Genomic DNA, 15,376 nt, shown 5'->3' with positions numbered 1-15,376 from the left:
AATTTTGATTTTTGAACACTTATATATAACTATAAGTTTGAAAACCATTTTTAACAACAAAAGCTTTTGTTTTAAATAGCCGTAAGACATGTTTAATGTTGAATCTAGCTCTGATACCAGCTGTCATAGAACCGACCAATTTATAAGAGCACAAGTACAAAAACAATCGCCGAAACTGATCAAATTCTCGAACTTGAGCCCATATAAACCCGGTAGTCAACCGAAATCTCGAAGGATTTCAAACCAACTTGCATACAACCAAGATCACAGTAATTCAACATAACATATCGTACGTTACAACATTTCGCAGACGTTCGCAAATAGATTACATCATCACAGAGTCATCGTTATTACAAAACAAGTCTTGTAAACATGCGGAAGCAAATAGTTTAACTCACACACCGAGTTCAAATACACATACTGGTTTGCTGATCACGGCCCGCAAAAGCATTCAGATAAGAGAACAGAGATCATGCCCATGATCTAGTCTTCATCACCCGCCGGGTGGAGACAATACTTGCAGAATCCCTGATATAGGAGGTCATCTGCAACAAGAGGGAATAAACCCTGAGTACGGGAATGTACTCAGCTAGACTTACCCGTCGAAAACCAAACAAATGACACCAAGGATTATGCATAGCTTAATGTAGTGGAGCTGGCTGACACTTTCTTTTTGCAGAAAAGCATAAGTAGTATGATCAACTCTTATCCTGAACTAGCAGTGACTTTTTAGCCATTATCCTATCATCTATATTAGCACCTGTACTAAGCAATCATTTTATTAGGGTGCAAACATTAATAACCATATCAGGTATTCATTGTGGCAACCTTATCATCATCATCCATTTAACCATATCGTTAAATTAATTGAATCTACGTTGCCGCTGCTCAGTCAAGTTCTCACTATCCGGGAGAGACGGCGATTCGAATCGATTCCTATCCAGCTGGAGGGGTATTCCTAAACACAAACCCTGCTTCCCCCGTCAGGGTCGCAAACAAGTCACCTTTGGTACGATTCAGGAGTCGCGGAGTCCGAACAGATCGGCATTCTCAGAGAACCACTCTGCCAAGGTTGTTCGGGACTCTAACCCGCCTTGGACTTATGCCAATGGCTCTCCGCACATCCTTACTACCTCCAGAAGTGCACGCCACTGCTCGCGTCCCCGGCCTGAAGTCGAGCTACTAGGCTTCGCGGTCGGAACGACTTATCCGGCCAGCTAAGTGTTAGGCTGCGTTCAACATGACATAAGGACGTACAGCGTATCGGTCCTTAAACGACTCAGACGGAGTCACTATGTTCAAACCTACACAAGACCCCGTCCGGTCTTAATTCATTATTCACATGGTTCTTTTCCACGATAGCAAATATAGCCAACCGTGATCCACCTCATCCTAAAGCTCGCAGGTGACAGGAAATCACCTGACTTCTACCGCACTAAGCATGGCTAAGCATTTAACCCGTTCCTGAACTTAAATAGGATTCCAGTGCGATATCTGGACAAGGAAGGATATATAATGCAGCAATTGGTTCCAACCAATTCCTATACTTAATGCATCATCAACAATAAAAGATACTCAATGTATTTGTAAAAACATGGGAGGCTTAATATGCTCCGGGGCTTGCCTTTCAGGAACGAGGAAGGCTGGTGGTCAGGGCACTCGGGCAATTCCTCCGCGGCGGACTGCTTCGTCGGCTTCCTGCACCTCGGGCTCCTCCTCCTGGTTGGCTCCCTCGAACTCCAGCAACGTCACTCCCTCCGGCACACCTATTGCATGAATGCGCAAGATAAATATCATGGATGCACATGACGAATGTCAGGGATGCTCGGGGAATGCACATGTTCGCTGTAGTTTGCATATTCCAACTTAAGCCCTATTCAAATCACTTTACTTACCAAGTTTATACAACCTAATGTATAATTGCTCATCTTCAGTTAATGACCTAGCACCTGCACCTAAGCATATTCTCAAGTTAGGCTAACCCCTAACAATCAACGAGAACCTTGCAACAACATACACTCAAGCATTTGTATTTCAGCAAAATGAATACTATGTAACGGTGCAGTAAACTAACCATAACTGAAGATTTATAATTCCAAATGACATGCAACAAGGCAATCTAGAAAGCTTATGAAATGGTCTACAATTCATTTTCAGATCTCAAAGCATGATTCAACACTTTACCAAGTCGAATTCATAAATCAACAGAACTCTGTCCTTACAAGGCAGAGAGTAAGCAAAACTGGAACCTAACTTTAAATAGCTGTAGTTTCTAAACTACTGGGCCAAATGCCCTCAAATTTTGACAGGAGCTAGCTACCTAAATTATCTACAACTCTTGTATTCATCTCATTCACAGAAAACCAAAATATCATGGGGAACTTTCTAAAGTCCCCAGATCTGTCCAGAGGGACATAATGCAAACAATTAATTATTAACTTATGATATAAACACTTAATTGGACAAAACCAACTTTACTGACATATCACACATATCACAAGAACACCAGAAAGTAGGGTGTTCATCACCAAAACATTTCTTTTAATACCTTTCTTAATTTATTTAATTAATTAGAGGAAATAGTAAACATATATGAAAACTACACCATTAAATCTACAAAAATTACAGTAGACACTACATGCCCTAAGTAGACTACCATAAAAATTTCACATCATTTGAGTAAGTATAACAACCTACACAAAAATGGTAAGGCAGAATGGCTTAAAATGGCATAATTAGGAAACCTTAGTGAAAAGTGTCAAGCAACAGATTTCATATTTTTCCTAGCATCCTTAGGGTACTAGGATACTCTCCAACAAATTTCATGGTCAATGGATTCATAAATAATTTACTAAAATTCACCCAAGTATCTACCAATGATAAAAGGAAAATCTATAACTCAAAAACTACACATGCAATGACTCTCAAATTTTAACCAGAGCTTCTACCATACAAGACTAGCTTACCCACAAAATTTCATAATTTTTGGATCACAGAAACTCAAGATATGATTTAAACAAGTTTGCATGCATTCAAAAACACTTTTCAAGTTCCTATTTAATTCATCCAAAATTTCTACATAATGTGTTCAAGACATATTTTTCTTAAATACTAGACCTAACTGTGAGTCTAACAAAATTGGAACCATCCAATTTGGATCTACAAAACAGGAGATACAAAAATATCAAATCAGCATTCAAAACTGCATTTTTGAGCTATCCTTAGAAACAAACAGTCATTGACGAGTGGGACCCGGCTGTCAGCCGAACCCACCGGTCAGCGAGACGAAACAGAGGAGGCGCACGTGACGGCGCGGCACACGGCGAGGCTCACCGGCGGCGGCTCCTCAGGCGAAATCGAGTGTACCAACGTGCTCCCCTAAGCAACCCGCACCGACTGGTACCAAGAACACGACCTATTCCTAACCCTAGCCTTGCCGGCGGCGAGAGCAGCGGCGGTGCGCAAGGTACTGCGGCGCTCCGACGACGGCGGCCCGCCATTGTCCCGCTCGAGCTTGGTACGAGCTCCGCAAGACCACGGAGAAGCTTCCTAGGCGAACTAGGGTTCCGAGGTGCAGTGCAGGTGCCTGGCCATGTGCGCCGGCCAGCGGCGGCGCTCTGGGTACGCCGACGAGGTCAGCGGCCCGGCGTGAATACAGCGAATCACCGAACTACATCTAGAGGGTAGAAACTATAGCTAACAGGGAAGCTCATGCTTGCGCTAGCTAGAACGGAGACGAGCCAGGCATGGCCAGCGACGGTGAGCTCGTGTATGCGGCCATGGCAGCCAGTGGCGAGAGCGACCGGCCGTTCCGGCATGCACACACGGTAGCGTCTAACGTTACTCCTACCCGAGCACCAGCAAGCTAGGAGGGTACTAGGATGGTAGAGAGCTCAGCGAGAGAGGGAACAGGGAGATGGGGCCACGACGGCCGTGCGAGCGGCGGCGCTCTGGCCGGCCTCCCGCTCGAGCGCATCGCAAAATGTGGCTCACCAAACGGGGCAACACGAGCGTGAAGAGGTGGAGATCGTAGAGGTGATGGTGGTGGAGCTATGGCCGTGATCAATCGGACAATGGTGGTGAGGCGAGGGAGCTAGATGGAGGCAGGAGCTCGCGGTGGCGCTAGCAAGAGCGGCAATGGCGGAGTGGCTGCTTGCGGCTACGCTTGCGTGGCGAGTGGAGAAATGAAAAATGGATGGCGAGCAGGTCAGGCAGGCGCGCGGCTTCAAGTGGAGGACATCGGCAGTGCGTCAGGCCAGCCACGGCGCATGGCCTGCACGGTCAGACTGGCCAGGCGATGGGTGTCCACACACGTCGGCCTGATTTCTGAATCGGTGAACACTGTAGATGTCTGAACTTTTCGTTTCAGAGCTCATAGGTGTCGACTGACAGGGCAAGTTTAACACCGATTAGCTCCTAATTCCGTTGGTTATCAGCGAAATCAGTCAAGATACAAATTGTAGCCCTAAGTACCAGCTACATTTTATGTTAAATGACCAAGACCTAATTCTCGATGGATCATGAGTAAAATCATCCCCAAAGTCGAGCCAATGAAACTGAAAACTGGTTTTTGACTTAGAATTTTTCTGAGTTTCCAAATAGCCCTCAAAACTGACTTGTGGGCCATTTTTGAGCATGTTCTGCACATTTTCATGAGATGGTTCATAAAATAACTTTTGTTCCTTATATAATTCCCTACATCTTTGCTTTAGGTTGCTCAGACATGCAAACATCCTAAGCCACACTTTTTAAACAGTCAAACAAAAGGGTTCAGGGGTCAAATTTGGTCAAACCATGACTTGGAAACCTAATTAGTCAAAGTGACCAACATGAACAATGTTCCAAAAGACATTCTATGTGTAACTAAGTTACTTACAAGCATTTTTAGCCACACCATGCATTGGTCACACAAGAATCAAGCAAGGTATGTACTGAAACAATGAAAAACACAAGAAATGTTGCAAATGTTTCATAGTCATGTTTCACATGTTTCATGATCTTGTTGCATAGTATTAACTAACCTTGTTTCACTAAGTGAGTGGCACATGTTGCACTTAAGTGTTGCGCACTTTACATTTCATAAAAGAAACAACACACATGAAACATAACGATATGTTGCAATGTTTCAAAGACATGTTTCATGTGATATAAGCTTGTGAATGAATGAATGATGCTCATGTCCATGAAATGCAAGTGCAAATGTGGAAGGCAAACACCTGGGGTGTTACAGCCTTCGTGCCTATGTTTGGTATACATGTGGTTGTTGGCCTTCGTGCCAATATTTTCTACAGGTTTTGGGAACCTCTCCGTGCAGGGGAGGTGCTGCCGAAATTTTCAATGGAGTCTAACCATTTGCCTTTTCTTTGCAGGACAAGGATCGTTGGGAGGCACTCGGCGACCCTGATTGTCTTCGTTGGCGTTGCGGTTCTGCCTGCACCGCATCGCCTCGCCACTGCAGTGACTCGCCACCGCCCCACTAGCCTGACCTCACTGACACCCTAGGTATAACCCATCTTCAATACTTGTATCTCGTGTAACCTCAGTTAGGCGTCTCCCATCCGAAAGAGATACGGTCGTTGGTATGCAGATCTTTGCATACCAAATTCCATACCTGTTTTGGATTGTCCATGTTTTTTTGACAACCCGCAGATGCGTAGATGGGTTGGTTTCCGTGGCCTGCTCCTGTCCAAGATAGAGTTTCGGCACTACCTCCTTGTTGTTCTCCTGATACACAATCTCCCTGCCAGGACATGTATCGGGAGAACAGCAGGGAGGTGCTACCAAAATTCTGTCTTGGATAGGAGCGGACCATGGAAGCCAACCTCATCTACGCATCCTCGGGTGAGATTAGGACCTATCCTTCACCTATTAGATGTATAGTAGGAACGCCTTGTGGATTTACCTATAGTTTTTATTAGTCGCTTACATATGCATGTGCCAGAGGATGGATAACCGTGAGTGGATGTACACAGGCCACGCAAGTATGACCCCAGAATGGATGACCAAGACCAATGTTTTCCTGGAGCATGCATTTGGCGAGGCTGCTAAAGGGTCAGCCCGGATGCCGTGTCCATGCAGCAGATGTGGCAACAAGAAAAGAAAAATTAAGAGGCTCGTGGGGGAAGATCTTATCAAGTATGGATTCACGGCAAACTATACCCGCTGGATCCACCATGGTGAAGCCGATCGTATTAGAGAGGAGGTGGTGAGACAGCGTCTCGAGGATTATGATGGAGATGGCGGGGTAGCAGACTGGATGGATGACATTCAGCAAGCACGGTTCGGTGAAGGATTGGAGGAGAAGCCAGAGGAAAGCACAAAGGCGTTCTATGATATGCTGTCTTCAGCGCAGAAGCCCTTGCACGAAAAGACAATGATATCGCAGCTGGATGCAATTGGATGCATCATGGGGTTGAAGTCGTAGTTTAGCATGAGTCGGGACAACTTCGATGGTATGTTGGCAATTTTTGGATCCCTGCTTCCGGAGGATCACATCCTGCCGAAGAACTTGTATGAGTCACAGAAACTTCTTCGTGCACTTAAGATGCCATATGAGAAGATCCATGCTTGTCCGAATGGATGCGTCCTTTTTAGGAAAGATCACGAGGGAGCAACGCACTGTCCAAAGTGCAAATCCTCTAGGTACCTAGAGGTCGACACTAGTGATGGCAAGAAGGAACAGCTGAGTATCCCTATGAAGGTCCTACGGTACCTTCCTTTCATACCGAGGATCCAACGGCTGTACATGATAGAGGAGTCCGCGAAACAGATGACATGGCACAAAAAAGGCAAAAGGTACAATCCAGACAAGATGGTACACCCATCGGATGGCGACGCCTAGACCCATTTCGATGGCATACATCGTGTTAAAGCTGAGGAGGCTTGCAATGTACGTGTAGCAATGGCAACAGATGGGTTCAACCCGTATGGATTGTCCGCGGCCCCATACACTTGTTGGCCCGTGTTCATGATACCCCTGAATCTCCCCCCTGGTGTCATCTTTCAATCCAAGAACGTATTTTTGTCACTGATAATTCCTGAACATCCGGAGAACAATATGGGTGTGTTCATGGAGCCTGTGTTCGATGATTTGATCGATGCTTGGGAAAAGGGGGTACTGACATACGACCGAGCTACAAAGAGAAACTTCACAATGCATGTGTGGTACCACTACTCCCTGCATGACTTCCTAGCGTATGGCCTATTCTGCGGGTGGTGTGTTCACGGGAAGTTCCCATGCCCAATATGCAAGGCAGGTGTGAGGTTCACTTGGCTGAAGAGTGGTGGCAAGTTTTCTTCGTTCGACCAACATCGTCAGTTCGTCCCCCTTGACCATCCATTCAGACGAGATATCAAGAACTTCACGAAAGGTGTTGAAGTCACCGATCCTGCACCTTAGATGATGACCGCTACCGAGATTCGTGCTGAGATAGAGGCTCTCAAAGTTGATAAAGAGAAAGGTCATTTTGATGGATATGGTTAGTACCACATGTGGACTCATAAATCGGGCTTGACTAGGCTTCCCTATTTCAATGATCTTCTTCTTCCACACAACATTGATTTAATGCACACAGAGAAGAATATCGCCGAGGCGCTTTGGGGAACACTCATGGACACAGAAAAGTCAAAGGACAATGTTAAGGCAAGAGTGGACCTGGCAGCACTGTGCGATAGACCAAAGCAAGTGATGAAGACTCCCGCGCCTGGCAAGAAATGGAAAAGGACTTCAATCGATTTCGTTTTGAAGAAGGACCAAAGGAGGGAAGTATGTAAGTGGGTTCAGTCGTTAATGTTCCCTGATGGATATGCGGCGAATCTAAGGAGGGGAGTGAACGTGTCCACTTGCCGAGTGTTAGGGATGAAGAGTCATGACTTCCACATATGGATTGAGCGGCTCCTTCCAGCGATGACTAGAGGTTTCATCCCCGAGCATGTGTGGCGTGTCCTGGTAGAATTGAGCTATTTCTTCTGCCAGCTTTGTGCCAAGGAGCTATCTCGGGCCGTGATTGATGACTTAGAGAAAGTGGCACCTATGTTGCTCTGTAAGATGGAGAAGATCTTCCCACCTGGCTTCTTTCTCTCAATGCAGCATCTGATTTTGCACCTGCCTCACGAGGCACGAATGGGGGGCGGTTCAGTCGTCTGCCGTACCCCCGCCTGAGGAGGACCGGACGACGACCACTGATGACGAGGACCAGCAGCTGGCCCCCCAGATAGGAGGGGGTGGCACTTCCTCTGGGGGGGTGGCGGGGGGTGACACTTCCTCTGGGGGGTGGCGAGGGGTTCCACTTCGAGCACCTCATCGGCACCGTACTTGCGCGGATCCTCGCAGCTCTCGACGTGGCTGATCCCGTTTCAGAGGAGGCTAGTGATTCGTCCTAAGGGCGACAAGTAAGTATCCGTTCATTTTGCATCTCTTGTTCATATGCTAAAAACCGAACTATGGACTAACAATTCTTCTTACTGACTCCTGTAGGAACTGGGAACTTGTGTCCGGGGGCGATCATCGGCGGTGCAATGGGATCCTCGGTGGCCTGATCCGCCTGCACTACCCTGGTTTGGTCACCCACGCCCAGGTTGAGTCGCCTCCCTGAACGTGGGACCACTTCAACTCTGCTGTGGACGTCGTGTACGGCACCGTACAGGAGTGGGTCAAGCGTGAGTTCTGGGTGAGTCTACATCACACTACATTGCTCAATACTATGAATTCATTAGACGTTCTTGAAATAATGAAAGGACACATGATGTATGTATGCAGGACTTCTTCACGTTGGAGGAGGGGCATGACCCCGCCTGGGTGACGAAGGTGCAGGACAGGGCATGCAGGGGCCGAGTCACGGACCTGTACTACGAGGCGAGGCTACAGTGCCACATCAACCACTCGTGCGACGTCCTTGGTCGGTACCCGGGGAAGAGCGAGGCCAGGACCATGACACTCACCAGGGAGCAGTACCTCACAGTAAGTTATAAAACATTGTTACTAACTCATTCCATGAAGAATAAGTAGCCTTCATTTTATATTCTAACATTTCTAATACAATACTTGATGGCATGCAGATGTGTCCTTCTTGGTGCGCCACCCACAGAGACTGTTGGCCGGCCATCGTGGACAAGTGGGTCTCCGATGAGTGGAGGGAGAGGCACGCCCTCCGTTGGGAGTGCCGCCTGCAGATGGGTGGGCCGGCGCACCACCAAGGCAACCGGCCCCTCAGTTCGTACGCCCAGGCCTAGGTACACGCTACGCACTTATTTATTTATTTGTTCTAACGCTCAATTCTCATTACTTCTAATCGTCTTTGTGTTTTCCTCGCAGTCCCAGTCGCATGATGGCCAGGAATGCAATGAGTTCATGGCGTACGCCATGGCACACAAGGGCAAGGCGATAGCCTCGGACACCGTCTACAACCCGGAGGATGGGCCCGAGGCGTACAGCAACACGAGCGTCCACAGCAAGCTCACCGACTACGCCTCGTCGGCCCACGAGCGGCATGGGGAGGACTTCGACCCCGCCACCCAGCCCCTTGATACCGACCTCATGATGAGGCTCGGAGGAGGGAAGCAGCACGGCCGGTACTGGATGGCCTCCAACATGGTCGACTCGACCTCTGTGCCCAACCTCGCCCAGATCCGAGCACAGAGCACGAGCTCCTCCATCCCCATTCGACATCGGCAGGCGAGCACACTGCAACAGATGGCGGCACTCCAGGTTAGTTCTATTTCATTCGCCGTTCATTACTTTTACACATGTACCTTGCATTTGCATTGTTTAAACGTTGGTGATTGAATATTGCAGGCCACTGTGGAGAGGATGGAGGCCGAGAGGGTCGAGAGGGAGAGGGAGAGGGCCGAGAGGGCCGAGTGGGAGGTCCTGAGGGCCCAGAGGGCGGCCGAGGCACAGAGGATGCAGGACATGTTCTCATTCATGTCGAGCCTCGGCACCACTCTCCCGGGTGTGGTGGTGCCCTAGTCGCTGCTCGCTCCAGTTGTGCCTCCTACTCCTCTTGCTCTAGGCACTCCGGTGAGTATATATATATGGTTGATCAAGTCCTTTAGCTTATGTAGATACTAATGAATTTAATTCTCCTTTGTGCAACAGTCGTCGGGTTCGAACCCGACTCCTTCGCCTCAGCACACACACCCCGGCTGGACAGGTTCACCACCGCACAGAGGTGCCCCTTCAGGCTCCCATTGGGATCAGTGGCAATAGGTGGTGCCCCTTCATGTTTCATTGACTTTTCTTGATCTAGGACTTGTGTTGGATGAAGACTTCTTAGATGTTGTCATGGATTTGCACATTGGATGTGCGTGTGATGGATTATGCAGGAGGATGTGCTTGTGATGGATGTTGGATGTGTTGTGATGTATTATGGATGTATGTGATGGATTATGTATGCGTTTTGTGTGATGCTAAATGCATGTATGCTGTCTCATGTATTATATATGAGTTTTGCGTGTTTGCTTTCGAAGGAAAGCAACAAACAAAAAAAATAGCAAATTTCTCAGCTTTGCCGAGTGCCAACACTGGGCAAAGAAGTCTTTGCCGAGTGCCAGGGGTGTGGCACACGGCAAAGCTAGAAAAAAATGCTGCAAAAACAGCCACTTCCCCAGTTTTGCCGAGTGCCACAGCCTGGCACTCGGCAAAGAGGTCAATTTTGCCGAGTGCCAGATGGTACCACTCGGCAAAGACTATTTTTAAAAAGATTTTTTTTAAAAAAATGGTTTCTTTGCCGAGTGCTGAGCCCTGGCTCTCGGCAAATATTCAAATTTTACCGAGTGCCAGTCCCTAGGCACTCGGCAAAGCCGGTGTCAAATGTTGACGGCAGTTATTTTTTTTGCCGAGTGCGGGCTTGGCACTCGGTAAAGACTTTGCCGAGTGTCGATTTTTTGCACTCGGCAAAGAAATTTTTGTCGATAAAATCTTTGCCGAGAGACCTTTGCCGAGTGCGGCACTCGGCAAAGCCTTTGTCGAGTGCTTGGCTGGCTTTGCCGAGTGCCCCCAGCACTCGGCAAAGAGGGCGTCTGCAGTAGTGATGCCTTTTGGGACTAAATTAACCGTATAATTCTATCTACTAATTCTGTACTTGATGGATGAGATTACTTATTAAAAGACGCTTGTTCGTCTATAATCGTCGTTTCTCACTTTTCATTGCTGCAGCAACAACGGCAACAAAACCGAAAGAGGATGGTGTGGAAGGCAAGAAATTCACGATGACCTGGAAGTTGCCGTCTGCATGTTGATCTCGCTAGAAAACTAATCTAGCCGTTTAGGGCCAAGTTCCCGTGGAACCACTCAAATATTATGTTGTTACAGAAACTGGATGCTTTGCCCAGCCGACCAACAAGTCTCAAGCCAGCCACTACAAGCAGTCAAGGCATAAATAGTCAGACGTACTGAAAGTCTGAAACCCCCTCACCATGGATCACCCCTCCGATGTGACACCACCATTAATGTGTGCAAGTCCTTTCACACCACCCTCACCATGGATCTCAAGCCCCTTTTTTCATTTCAAACAATTTAGATTAAAAGTTCCATAAAAATCTGAAGGTAAAAGTATGAAGTTCCGTATAAGTTCGGTAAACACATTAGCAAAACCAACCTTCTTAACACAAGTAACAGTTGGTGCCATTAGAGCTTCACCAATAGTTGTTGTTATGCCATCATTTCTTGGGATGGTCACTCAAGGAAAAGTCCACTTTTCTCCGGTACTCTTGAAAATTAACGATTTTCAACCATCATTAACAACATGCATATAATGCTCAACAATACGAAGAGTTAAAAAATATAGATAATCCATAAATTCAATGATATATATTATAGATTTGAAACAAGTGGAATTCAAAAGGCTATATACCTTCTAACAAGAGTGAATTTGTTAGAATGAACCCCACTGGAAGGCAGACCTATAAGGCCATCTCCATAAACAATGTATTTTTTTTCCATCAATGACTTTATCCTTTTCCAGAATATCCATAGCAAAACCACTTAGATCGAAACCAGGCATTTCTGCTTCAACTGTTTTTGGAATTTTCATAAAAGTAGTGCACATGTAATGCTTTAGGTGGATTAATTTGAATTCTTAAGGAATTAAAGGTATACAAAGCAAAACAAAAACACTGTTACACTGGTATTATTAATCAGGTTGCAAGCACAAACTTTAAAATTCTGCTTCTAGTAAAACGAGTCATCCCAAAAGGTTCAGATAATAATCGAGTAAACAACTATAACATAATAAATATGCAGCAATCAAAGACAGTCCGGCAGTGCAAATAAAAATTTAGAATATTTTGTTACACTGGTATTATTAATCAGGTTGCAAGCATAAACATTAAAAATTTGCTTCTAGTAAAATGAGTCATCCCAAAAAATTCAGATAATAACCGAGTAAACAATTATGTTATATGCAGCAATCAAAGACAGTACCGACAGGGCAAGACATTTGATCAGTTCATATACAGCTACTGGGACTTATTTATAAGGATAACACCGCAGGGTTGAATTGCTAAGTCATGGTAATTTAATTCAGAATAATATCTTACCTCCCCTCCTAGGAGAGCAAAATCTGATTGCTATTTTATTTTCTTTTGTAGTCAGCGCAACCTGATTGTTCGCACCCATCCACAATCACATTGATAACCTACATATAATTTATTAAGTACTTATGGGTAAAATCAAAAAGTTCCATGAATAGAAGACAAAAAAAAACAAGTATGAGAAGAGCATATTTTATTTTGTTTCTGTGAGAAAATAAAGTGGCAGCACCTTCTCTGCAAGATCAACATCAAGCTTGCTTTGTTGCATAGTAATCTAGGAAGAACAACTGTTTTTCACCTCAAGTTATGATGTCATTGATGCACATTGCCACCTGTCACAATGGCCTAAATCCATTCGGTTCAGTCAACTTGCAACAGAGATAAGGAAAACAACCTTACATTGCAGCTAATCTCTTACCAGGTCAATGGCAACCGTATCATGAATACCAGTTTCGAAAGCAAGCTTCAGCTTTATGACCAGTTAGTCAGTGCTAGCAACAAGAAAATCGTCCCCTGTTCAGATAAAACAACAGGAAATTCAGAAACTGCAGCACAAGGATCACGGAATTGATATTATTGCTACATCGAGTGAGAACTGAGAAGCAGCAAATAAACCATCCAACTACATTGTGCCTACTTCTACAATTGTTGCACAATATTTTCAATCCATGAAAATAACTTGGAAATGTACACCAGATCACCAGATGACAAGAGACACTGAGTAATGCTTATTTATCTGGAAACAGGGCGTTCCTCCTAACAAATATTGCAGCATAAAAAAACTCTACCTAGGGGGAGGGGGGAGACCTGCCCCCGTGTGGCATTGCATTAAGGTCCCGTTCGCTTCGCTGAAAAAACAAGCCGAAACACTGTTCTGGCTAATTTGTTGTGAGAAAAATACCGTTTCGACTGAAAAAACAAGCTGAAAAGTACGGATTATAAGACAAGCAAACAGTGCCTAAGAAGAAACTTCTCACATGCAGACCAAAAAAAAAGGCACCTCATAAAGTTTGGAATCCAAATTTAGATCTGAAACAAATACTAACATGTGCACGCCTGAAACCAAAATTCACAAAACAATTATGCTTTGAGACTTGAGAGCCTTTTTTTTCAGTGTATAAATAGACCAGTGCGCTTTACCTATTATTATATATATAGATGAGAAGAGCATAACCAAATACAATGACATTAGGCCTTTATGTTTAAAGTTATGGTAGCCTGATAGGCGACGTACGTCCTAATAAGCAAGATAACTGAACCATCTTCTTTTGGGTTTTGGTCATCTAAATCATTCTCTACTGGTAGAAAGTAGAAAGGAAGCATATCATCAGTAAATTTATAATTACAAAGCCTGCCAACGTATTTAAAAAAGGAGTAAAAAAATATACCTTCTACAGATTCAAACATTCTCGAATCAGTTTTATATTGTCAGAAATTGAGCATAGGACTGAAAAGTTTCAGGTTTATAAACATAACAATTTAACTCAATGAACATGAAGACCTCAAGAGTACCTCCGGTTTGTCCATGGCGCCAGTCAGTGCCTGCAGCCCAGTCGTGTGCCGGCACCACCACCAGCGAGGCCGCAATATGAACCAGATCAAAACCAGAGACCTGAAGGGGCCATAGGGGATGGAGTGAGATCCGACCTTGTCGCGGTTAGGGGCTACGACGATGCGACCTTGTCACCCGCTCCCGGACACGCCGTTGCGTCCTCCACGGGCACCGGCGCTGGCAATGCCGGCGCGCCCTTCTCCTCCTCGCCCGTCGGGCGTCAGAAGGGGTTGCCGGCCGGAGAGGCCCTAGATGTGCACCACGAGGGCCTTCAGGGACTCCATCAGTGTGTCGCGCCTCCAGGGACTCCATCAGTGCGTCGCCATCCGCCGATAGGGCTTGGGGTTTCGCGTCCGCCGGGGCCTGTCGATCTGGGAGTTGGGAACCGCATCTCGTGCTGCCGCCGGAATTGAGAGGTCGCTGTCGCTGCTGCCTAGGGAGGGAAAGGCGAGGCCGCCAGAGATTGGCGGCGCTGATGAGAACGAAAGGACAACCGCCCACGGAAGGAGGCGCCGAGGTGTCAAAGGCCGAAAACAAAATTTAACTGAAGAACACAAACCTAAGAATTTCCTGAATGACGAAGATGAAATAGGGCAGCAGGTTGCCGTGCATGAACCCACACCTTGATGCCAGGTTGCTTGCTATTCGGCGATCAGTGGTAAGCACATGCGTCCTCGGCGTGGTCTCTTCAACAAATAGAAGACACGAATTCACACCAGCAGCAGAGATTGCATCTTTAGAATACCGCGGCGGGGGCGTACCATGTCGGTGCCCTTCTCGATAGCCTGCTTGGTGTGGAAGGTGCCGTTCTTCCCCTTCATGCCCTGGCAGATCACGCGAGAGCTCTTGTCGACGAAGACCACCAGCGACGGCGCGGCCGCGGCCGCCGCGGCGAAGCCCCGCGCGTGGAAGACCTCGTCCGTCTCGACTTCCGTCTGGTGGCAGTTTGGCGGTGGCAAGGCGATGCCGTTCTTCCCCCGCCGCGGCGAAGCCCCGCGTGGAAGACCGGCGAAGCCCCGTGCGTGGAAGCCCTTGTCCGTCTCGACGTTCGTCTGGCAGTTTGGGGGTGGCAAGGCGAACTACTGTGTAGGTCGGAAACTTAATTACGGAGGCCAAGAACCAGTTCTAAATTAAATTTGAAAGATAGACTAGTACTTTCGTGTCTCGGAAGTTGCTCCTTATCTCCCTGTGCTGCACTGTTGCCCCACCTGCTGAAGCTCCTACATGTGCCACGGCCGCCGGTGCTCCAGTAATCCTGCCGCTACTTCTCGTGGTGCTCATACCACCAGTGCA

General features: G+C 46.7%; 1 long non-coding RNA gene and 2 pseudogenes across 1 annotated transcript; 1 reads left to right on the top strand and 2 right to left on the bottom strand.

The window, feature by feature from the left end:
• The first annotated feature begins 5,944 nt into the window (after positions 1–5,944).
• On the top strand, positions 5,945–6,658 carry LOC136547620 (uncharacterized; annotated as a pseudogene).
• Positions 6,659–11,220: 4,562 nt separating this feature from the next.
• LOC136543540 (phosphoribosylformylglycinamidine cyclo-ligase, chloroplastic-like) lies at positions 11,221–13,938 on the bottom strand (annotated as a pseudogene).
• Positions 13,939–14,384: 446 nt separating this feature from the next.
• On the bottom strand, positions 14,385–15,153 carry LOC136545470 (uncharacterized). The gene is made up of 3 exons (XR_010781039.1): positions 14,845–15,153; positions 14,643–14,769; positions 14,385–14,516 (listed from the first exon to the last, which is right to left on the bottom strand). It is a non-coding gene; the product is annotated as an uncharacterized lncRNA (long non-coding RNA).
• Between the last annotated feature and the right edge of the window lie 223 nt (positions 15,154–15,376).

Source organism: Miscanthus floridulus, chromosome 3 (genome assembly GCF_019320115.1).
Source record: "Miscanthus floridulus cultivar M001 chromosome 3, ASM1932011v1, whole genome shotgun sequence".
NCBI lineage: Eukaryota > Viridiplantae > Streptophyta > Magnoliopsida > Poales > Poaceae > Miscanthus > Miscanthus floridulus.
The sequence above is the reverse complement of the archived record's forward strand: the minus strand, read 5'-3'. Positions and strand labels throughout refer to the sequence as shown.